Here is a 9,069-nt window from a genome sequence, read left to right on the forward strand (position 1 = left end):
GTATTCAAGTCTTTTGGGTAGTGAGCTGGAAAGCCTACAGGAAAAAAGGGGTACCTGTTTTCATTTGAAAACTTTGATTCATGGAAACTTTAAAACTAATCTCAGATAAACTTTTGGTGCAAATGTGGCTGTAGTTGTCCACTGCTTTCCTGGATGGATGGGACTCTTATGTCATAACTTCTATACTCCTTTGGCCCATAGCTAAGGTCATCCTTCCCCACAGGGGTGGTTTTGGGATTGGATGATACAGCTTTTGCTTCTGTGTAGTATACCTGTACATACTTGTTTCAGGAAGCCTTTCTTTAATGTTTTCAGTTGGTTTGTATTCTGTAGCTCAGTAGCTGCTAATAAAGTTAAAGATCCTGGAAAAAAAAAAAAAAAGAATCACGGCCTTCTTGAATTCTGACTCTAAGAACCTGCAGTGAAGGATGACTGGAGATTTCACCTACCATACTTCCTTCTGGTTATGTGTATGAAATTATGCACCTGTGGCCTTGGAGGGGGAAACAGAAACACTATTTCGAGGAGTTTTTGGATCGTTCCATTTTGGATTTCTGTAGATCAAAAGCAATAGGAATATGAACTCAGTTGTGATGTGTTCGTGCAAATGAAGGAAGTGAGCCGGAAATTTAAGTGTCCCAAAATAGGAATTCTTAGTCATTGGGTCCGTTGTCTGTTTTTACGGGCATACAGGGCACCACAATCCCCCTGAAACTTTATATACATGTTTGTTAATTTGCATTTTTCCAGGGTTCCATCTTCCAAATTATTTAGACTTGAGCTTTAGACCTGGAATCAGAGTGTTATACCTTTGAATGGTTTTGCAGAAAACTAATGATCAAGATTATGAGAATGGTTAAGAAAATCATACAACATCCATGGGATTGGACATTATACTGATAATAAAATTTATGTTTATAAAGAATTTGTGAATAGCTGCATACCAGATATCAGGAAAACAAAAAATAATAAGAATTTGTCATTAACGGAAAAATGACTATGATCTAACCTTAAACAGCATTCACAGTTGTAGATCACAGTTCTCAAAAACTGTATATGCATCCCATTTTTTAAAAATGGAAGTTTCCAAAACCTTTTGCAAGGATTGTATCTAATATGACCATTCAATTGGTTTTTCAGAGAAGAATAGAAGGGGAGAGGCCACATTTATTGAACATCTAATGTGTACCCAAATCATGTGGTCTGTTTTCTGTATCTTTTCTCATTTAATGCGCAAAGACCATTTCCCTGTTCATTAAGGGAAGAATGTTAATAGTGAAATGTTTCTAATTATGTAGAAGTGGCACAGCTAAAGGCTATTCAAGAGGACACATGTTACATGACACGTTGATATTTTTTAATTCTAGTCCTAGTACTTAGGTTTCTTTTCATGACAAAAATGTACCCTCTTCTAAAAAGTTTAATGCTTTGGAATGTATTGATGTTCTATTTGTAATGATGGAATTAAGGCAGGCTTATTGCAAAAATTTCATTACCTAAGGAAGTTATGAAGAAGAAAGAATAACCCCAAATCCCCCCTGCCCAGAGAAAATCATTTTACATATTTTGGTGTATGTGTTTCTAATTTTCATGTATGAACATTTGTGTGTAGTTTTGTCATTGCAGAAGAGAATTAATAGAGACACAAAGACTCCAACTGTTAGTTTGAAAATGGAATCTACCTCAATTGTTGCTGTTAAACCAAAATTATGGTACGGTATTGCTTTAGACTGAGCTTCTGCACTAGGCTCCAACAGACCACACCAAACCAAAATGAAGTCACTCATGCTAAATGCCACATTATCAAACTGAAACTTTAAGGGAGCAGATAAATCTCAAAAAAAAAAAAACACCTGTTTTTCCTGAAAACAAGAGATTCCAGTCTAAATAATTGATGTTCACCACTCCTTTCTTATTTTTAATTTAAAAAACTTTTTTTTAAAGACAGGGTCTCACTCTGTCACCCAGGTTAGAATGCAGTGGAGTGATTATGGCTCACTGCAGCTTCAAACTCCTGGGCTCAAGCATTCCTCCTGCCTCAGCCTCCCAAGTAGCTGGGACTACAGACATCCATCACCAGGCCTCAGTTCTTTTTTCTCTAGTTCTGTTATTTGTTCCCACCTTACACAAAACCCACTGCATTGGGCAAGGGCTCTCATTCTATTTTATACAATGGAGGCTGCCCCGTTTGTGAATCCCAAATAAAAGCCCATGAGATCTAAAGTCAATTTATTGTAACTTTGTCTTTTGACATGGGTTTCCATATATCTGTGTATCTTAGGAGGAGAGGGAAGTACCAGGGACCACCTGAGGTGAAAAACAACTACGTATTTACGCCTTTTAGATACTAAAAACATCATTTAACACTCAAGACGTCACAAATTATGAAGTAAGACATCCTCTCAGAATTAATAATTTATGCTGGGCTCATGTCTGTAAAATCCCAGCACTTTGGGAGGCTGAGGTGGGTAGATCGCTTGAGCCCAGGAGTTTGAGACCAGCCTGGGCAACATGGCGAAACCCTGTCTCTACGAAAAATACAAAAATTAACTGGGCATGGGAGCACTTGCCTCTATAGGCTGCGGGGTTCCGCTCTCCAGGAGAACGACTCTCGGGTGAGAGAGCAGCCCACAGGCACACAGGCAGACCTGTCCTCGAGGTCACGGAGGGCATGACTTTTGGGGAGACTCACCCGAACACCGTCCGGGCAGGCCTGAGGTTGGGATGCCACGCTGCTTCTCCCGGATTCTGCCTGTGGTTGCATCATCCTGGTCGGAACTCCGCCACTCATGGCATCCGGAGACCATCCCATCAACACCCTGGAGAGGTCAAGCCAGAGCCTCAGGGTCCTGACACCCAAGCACCGGAACGGAGGGCTCCTGCATTGCCAAGCCTCAGGGACTAGTTTCTCAGGCAACTGTGGGACTGGACTCACTTGAGCCCAGGAGTCTCAGGCTGCAGTGAGCTGCGACAGCACCACTGCACTCAAGCCTGGGCAACAGAGTGAGCCCCTGTCTCAAAAAAAAAAAAAGTTAAAAATGTTCAAAAGGTACTGAGTGGCCAGAAAAACAGAATAAATGCCTCCTATCTTGTATCTTTTTGTTTTGTTTTTTGAGATAGAGTCTTGCTCTGTCGCCCATTCTGGAGTTCCATGGCATGATCTCGGCTCACTGCAACTTCTGCCTCCCAGGTTCAAGCGATTCTCCTGCCTCAGCCTCTCGAGTAGCTTGGATTACAGGTGTGCTCCACCACGCCCAGCTAATCATTGTATTTGTAGTGGAGACGGGGTTTCACCATGTTGGTCAGGCTGGTCTCGAATTTCTGACCTCATGATCTGCCCACCTCGGCCTCCCAAAATGCTGGCATTACAGGCATGAGCCATTGCGCCCAGCCCTTATCTTGTATCTTTTGACATCTCATCATTAACATACACCTTTCTTCCACAATTAAATTTAGCATCATCACCTACAACAAAATGTTCCTGCCCCATGTACTGCCACTACTCCACTAACATAAATGCAAAGTTCTTCCAAGTGTCATAAGTTCCTGTGACCATTTTCAAAGCCACGATTTATGGGGAATATTAGTTATTGCTCTTTGTATAAATAAACAAAGGCCAACCAAATAAGAACAAAGAGGCTGGGCATGGTGGCTCACGCCTGTAATCCCAGCACTTCGGGAGGCCGAGGCGGGTGGATCACCTGAGGTCAGGAGTTCAAGATCAGCCTGGCCAACATGGTGAAACCCTATCTGTACTAAAAATACAAAAATTAGCCGTGCATGAAAGTGTATGCCTATAATCCCAACTACTTGGAAGGCTAGGGCAGAAGGAGAATCGTTTGAACCTGGGAGATGGAGGTTGCAGTGAGCCTAGATCATGTCACTGCGCTCTAGCCTGGGCCACAGATTGAGACTCCGTCTCAAAAAAAAAAAAAAAAAAGAATAAAGACAGGCTTATGCATATAGAACTTGCTACGTAGTAAGAGTTCTGTTTACATTTAAGTTCCATTTGTTTATGTTCTCTGTAGATTGTGGATATTAGGCCTTTGTTGGATACATAGTTTGTGAGTATCTTCTCCCATTCTGTAGGTTGTCTGTTTGCTCTGTTGGTAGTTTGTCTTGTTGTGTTAAAGCTTTTAGTTTAATTAGGTATCACTTGTCTATTTTTGTCTTTGCTGCTTTTTTGGAAACTCAGCCAAAAATTCCTTGCCAAGGCCCATGTTGAGAAGAGTATTCCTAGGTTGTCTTCCAGGATTTTTATAGTTTGATGTCTTGTATTTAAATCTTTAATCCATTTTGAGTTAATTTTTGTATATGGTGAAAGGTAAGGGGCCCAGCTTGAATCTTCTGCATATGGCTAGCCAGTTATCCCAGCACCATTTATTGAATAGGGAGTCCTTTCCCCATTGCTCATTTTTGTTGACTTTGTCGAAGACCAGATGGTTGTAGGTGTGTGGCTTTATTTCTGGGTTCTCTAACCTGTTCCTTTGGTCTATGTGTCTGTTTTTGTACCAGTACCATGCTGTTTTGGTTACTGTAGCCTTGTAGTATAGTTTGAAGCTGCATATGTGATGCCTATCAGCAGTGGACTGAATAAAGAAAATGTGGTACATATACATCACGGAATACTACACAGGTGTAAAAAAAACCATGTCCTTTGCATCAACATGAATGCAGCTGGAGGCCATTATCCTAAACGAATTAATGCAGCATCAGGAAACCAAATACCCTATGTTCTCACTTATAAGTGGGAGTTAAACATTGAGTACACATGGACACAGAGATGGGAACCACAGACACTGAGGCCTGCTTGAGTGGGGAGGGTGGCATGAGGCTACGGATCAAAAAACTATTGGGTACTGTGGTCACTACCTGGGTGATGATATCATTTGTACACCAAACCCCAGTGATATGCAATTTACCCATGTAACAAGCCTGCACATGTATCCGTTAAACCTAAAAATAGAAAAAATTAAAAATAAATAAATAAATGAGGTATAAGTCTAATTGCTGAACGTTGTGAAAGGTAACCAACAGAGCCATTGAAAATAGAGTGGCCAGGCATGGTGGTTTATGAATGTAATCCCAGCACTTTGGGAGGCCGAGGTGGGTGGATCACGAGGCCAGGAATTCAAGACCAGCCTGGCCAAGATGGTGAAACCCCATCTCTACTAAAAATACAAAAATTAGCAGGCATGGTGGCAGGCAGCCGTAATCCCAGCTACTCGGGAGGCTGAGGCAGGAGAATCACTTGAACCCGGAAGGTGGAGGTTACAGTGAGCCAAGATCGCACTCTAGCCTCGGTGACAGAGCAAGACTCTGTCAAAAGAAAGAAAGAAAGAGAGAGAGAGAGAAAGAAAAAGAAAGGAAAGGAAAGGAAAGGAAGGAAAGAAAGAAAAGAGTGAGAGTACCGTATTTGGAAAGTGGTCCAGGCACTGGGGTGAGTGTCAGCCAAGTCACCACCTGTGAGAACAGGAAGTCATCAGGTAATATATCAAGTTGATATATTTAGAAGGAGCAGGATCTACCTATTATATAATACAGAGATAATCACTCACATATATATATTAGAAATAGTTTAGAAAATTTAAACATTCTATTATTCAGGGAGTAGACCTGGGAGCATTGGAGAAATAAGGTGGGGGAGTAGACTGCATGGAAAGCTCTTTCTTAGTGTGTGATTTTTCAATTATGCACATAGGTTTCTTACATAACATGTAAAATTCAATTAAAGAAGAAACAAAGTTGTGTTCTGGGGTCCCAAAGGTTCAGTGATTAATTAGAAGAACTCACAAAACTGAGTCAAGCTGTTATACTCATGGTTATAGTTTATTACAAAAAAAAGGTACAGATTAAAATCAGCAGCAGAAAAAGGTGCGTAGGGCAGAGACCAGGAGAGACCAAGCGCAAGCTTCCAGTTGTCCTCTCCCAGCGGCATCATGTGGACGGTGCTTAATTCACCCAGCGATATGTGGCAGAAAGTACAGAAAATACTCCCCAACAAAAAGCTTACCTGAGCCTTGGTGTTGAGGGTTTTACTGGAGGTTGGTCACATGGACAAGAGCACCCATTTGGATGACCTTAGTTTCTCTGTCTCCACCCTTCCCAAGGTCAAGCTGACGTTGCGTGGTCCAAGGTCCCCACAATAAATCACATTGTTAACATGGACTATATAGGCAGGATATTCCAAGGAGTTAGAGGTTATTTTCCAGGAGCTGGGCTAGAGTCAAACCTTTCTTTGGAGTGTGCGGGGTTTGGACAATTCAGGCCCACTAAGTTTCCTTGACTGCAAACAAGTGATAGTGAGTATGTAGGAAATGAGTAGTCTCACATATTGCTGGTGAAAGTATAGTGTTATATAAACCTCCGGAAAGAAATCGAGTGTGTAGTGCATAGACATTTTATTTGGTTTGTTTTTGTTTTTGTCTGAGACAGGTCTCACTCTGTCACCTGAGCTGGAGTGCACTGGCGTGATCACAACTCACTGCAGCCTTGACCTCCCAGGTTCCAGCTATCCCCCCACCTCAGTATCCTGAGTAGCTGGGTCCACAGGCACGTGCCACCACACCCAGCTAATTTTTGTGTTTTTTATACAGAGGGGGTTTCATCGTGTTGCCCAGGCTGGTCTCAAACTCCTGGGTTCAAGGAATCCCCCACCTCAGCTCCCCAAAGTGCTAGGAATACAGGAGTGAGCCACTGCGCCCAACCTGTTATTTTTTTTGTATAAATTAAATGGTATATGTTAGGCTCGGCACGGTGGCTCACGCCTGTAATTCTAGCACTTTTGGAGGCCAAGGTGGGTGAATCACTTGAGGTCAGGAGTTCGCGACCAGCCTGGCCAACATGGTGAAAACCCATCTCCACTAAAAAGGCAAAGTTAGCTGGACATGGTGGCAGATGCCTGTAATCCCAGCTACTCGGGAGGCTGAGGCAGGAGAATCACATGAACCCGAGAGGCAGGGGTTGCAGTGAGCCGAGATAGCACCACTGCACTTCAGCCTGGGAGACAGAGCGAAACTCCATCTCAAAAAACAACAACAAAAAATTGTATATGTTATTGTATGTATGTGTATATATTAAATTGTATATACACATATTAAATATATACATATATTACATTATATACGCATACGTTTGTTTCCTTGTGCAATCTGTTTCAGCAGAAGTAAAATCTCATAAAGATAGAAGTAAAAGAATATTTACAGAAGCATTATTTTTGGTTGCAAAAGTACTTTAATATCTTAAATGCTTATATAATGGAAGATAACTCTTAACAAAGAATGAGTTAACTTTTTATCTACTATAAAGGTATCTTAATATCTTTATACCTGAAGTGATATTTGTGGCAAATTGTTATATTTCAAAAGGAGAATGCTTTATAATTAAAGAAAAAAGAAAGAAACGTTATATAGTAGGCCTCCCTTATCTGCAGGAGACGTGCTCTAAGACCCTGTACCCAGAGGCTGCAGTTCCAGCCGCCCTGTCAAGCCAGCCTGCCAAGCTGCTCCTGCTCCAAACCAGCCATGTCCCCACCAATGCTGTGTGGCCCAAAGTTTTTTTATGAGAAATCTACTGATCATCTTATTGAGGATCCCTTGAATGTGATGAGTTGGTTTCTTCTCTCTTGCTGCTTTCAGGAATCTCTCTGCCTTGGCTTTCAACAATTTGATGTGTCTTGGAATGGATGTCTTTGAGTTCAGCTTAATTGGAGTTCATTAAGCATCTTGGATGTTTACATTCATATCTTTCATCAAATTTGGGAAGTTTTAGGCATTAATTTTAGGCATTAATTTTTGAAATAATCTCTCTGGTCCTTTCTCTTTTCCTACTGCAATTTCTACAGAGCATATGCTGGTCTGCTTGATGGTGTCCCTTCCTCAGGGACACTTTCTGTTTTTGTACTTTGAATGAGCCTTTCTTATTTATTTGTGTGCCTTGTGATTGTTGTTGTTGTTGAAAGCTAGATATTTGACTCCAATAATATAGTAACTCTGGAAATCAGGTTCTTCCTTTTTTGGTGTTTGTGAATTTTTTTGTTTTTTGATCATTGTAGGCTCCCTGTGTCATGGATTACCCAGAGATGTAAGCTTAAAGTCTTCTCAGATCTTCTTGAAGCCTGCATCCTTCTCTGGGCATGCACCGTGACTCTCTAAATTCCCCGGTGTGTCTGGTTTTTAATAAAATCTCCTAGATCAGCAGTCCCCAATCTTTTTGGCACCAGGGACTGGTTTGTGGAAGATAGTTTTTCCATGGGCCCGGGGAGGGGGTGGGGTGATATCAGGATGAGTCAAGTGTGTCACATTTATTGTGTACTTTATTTCTATTATTATTACATAGTAATATATAATGAAATAATTATTAAACTCACCATAATTTAGAATCAGTGGGCACCCTGAGCTTGTTTTCCCATAACTAGATGGTCCCATCTGGGGGCGATGGGAAACAGTGACAGATCATCAGGCATTAGATTCTCATAAGGAGTGCATAACCTAGACCCCCCACATGCACAGTTCACAGTAGGGTTCATGCTCCTATGAGAATCTAATGCCACCGCTGATCAGACAGGAAGCAGAGCTCAGGCAGTCATGTGAACAATGGAGAGCAGCTGGAAATACAGATGAAGCTTCACTTGCTCGCCCGCTGCTCACCTCCTGCTGTGTGGCCCAGTTCCCAACAGGCCACAGACCAGTACTATGGGTTGGGGACCCCATCCTAGAGTTTGAATGTCTGGCCCCCAGAAGGGAAAAAAGAGAAAAACAAAGAGGAAAGAAGGGAATTGGACCTTTAAATCACCTGAAAGTAGCTTCAGCTGGAGCAAGAGGGGCTTGGAATACTGGAGCGGAAGGGTGCAGCAATGGCAGACTGCTAATCTGTCTGCACTGCCAAGATCAGAAATAGCAATGAGAAATCAGATACCCAAGTTTTGGAGGACAGGTTCCTTGCTGCCCACCCTGGCTCCCTTAAGCTGCCAGATATGCATGGCTGCTTGCCCCATGGCTGGGGGATGAGTTGCTGCCTGGAGCTGAAATTAGCAGAAATTAACCACAGTTTGCCATCCATGCCTTTCCC

This window comes from Gorilla gorilla, chromosome 20, assembly GCF_029281585.2.
Source record: "Gorilla gorilla gorilla isolate KB3781 chromosome 20, NHGRI_mGorGor1-v2.1_pri, whole genome shotgun sequence".
NCBI classification, from domain to species: domain Eukaryota; kingdom Metazoa; phylum Chordata; class Mammalia; order Primates; family Hominidae; genus Gorilla; species Gorilla gorilla.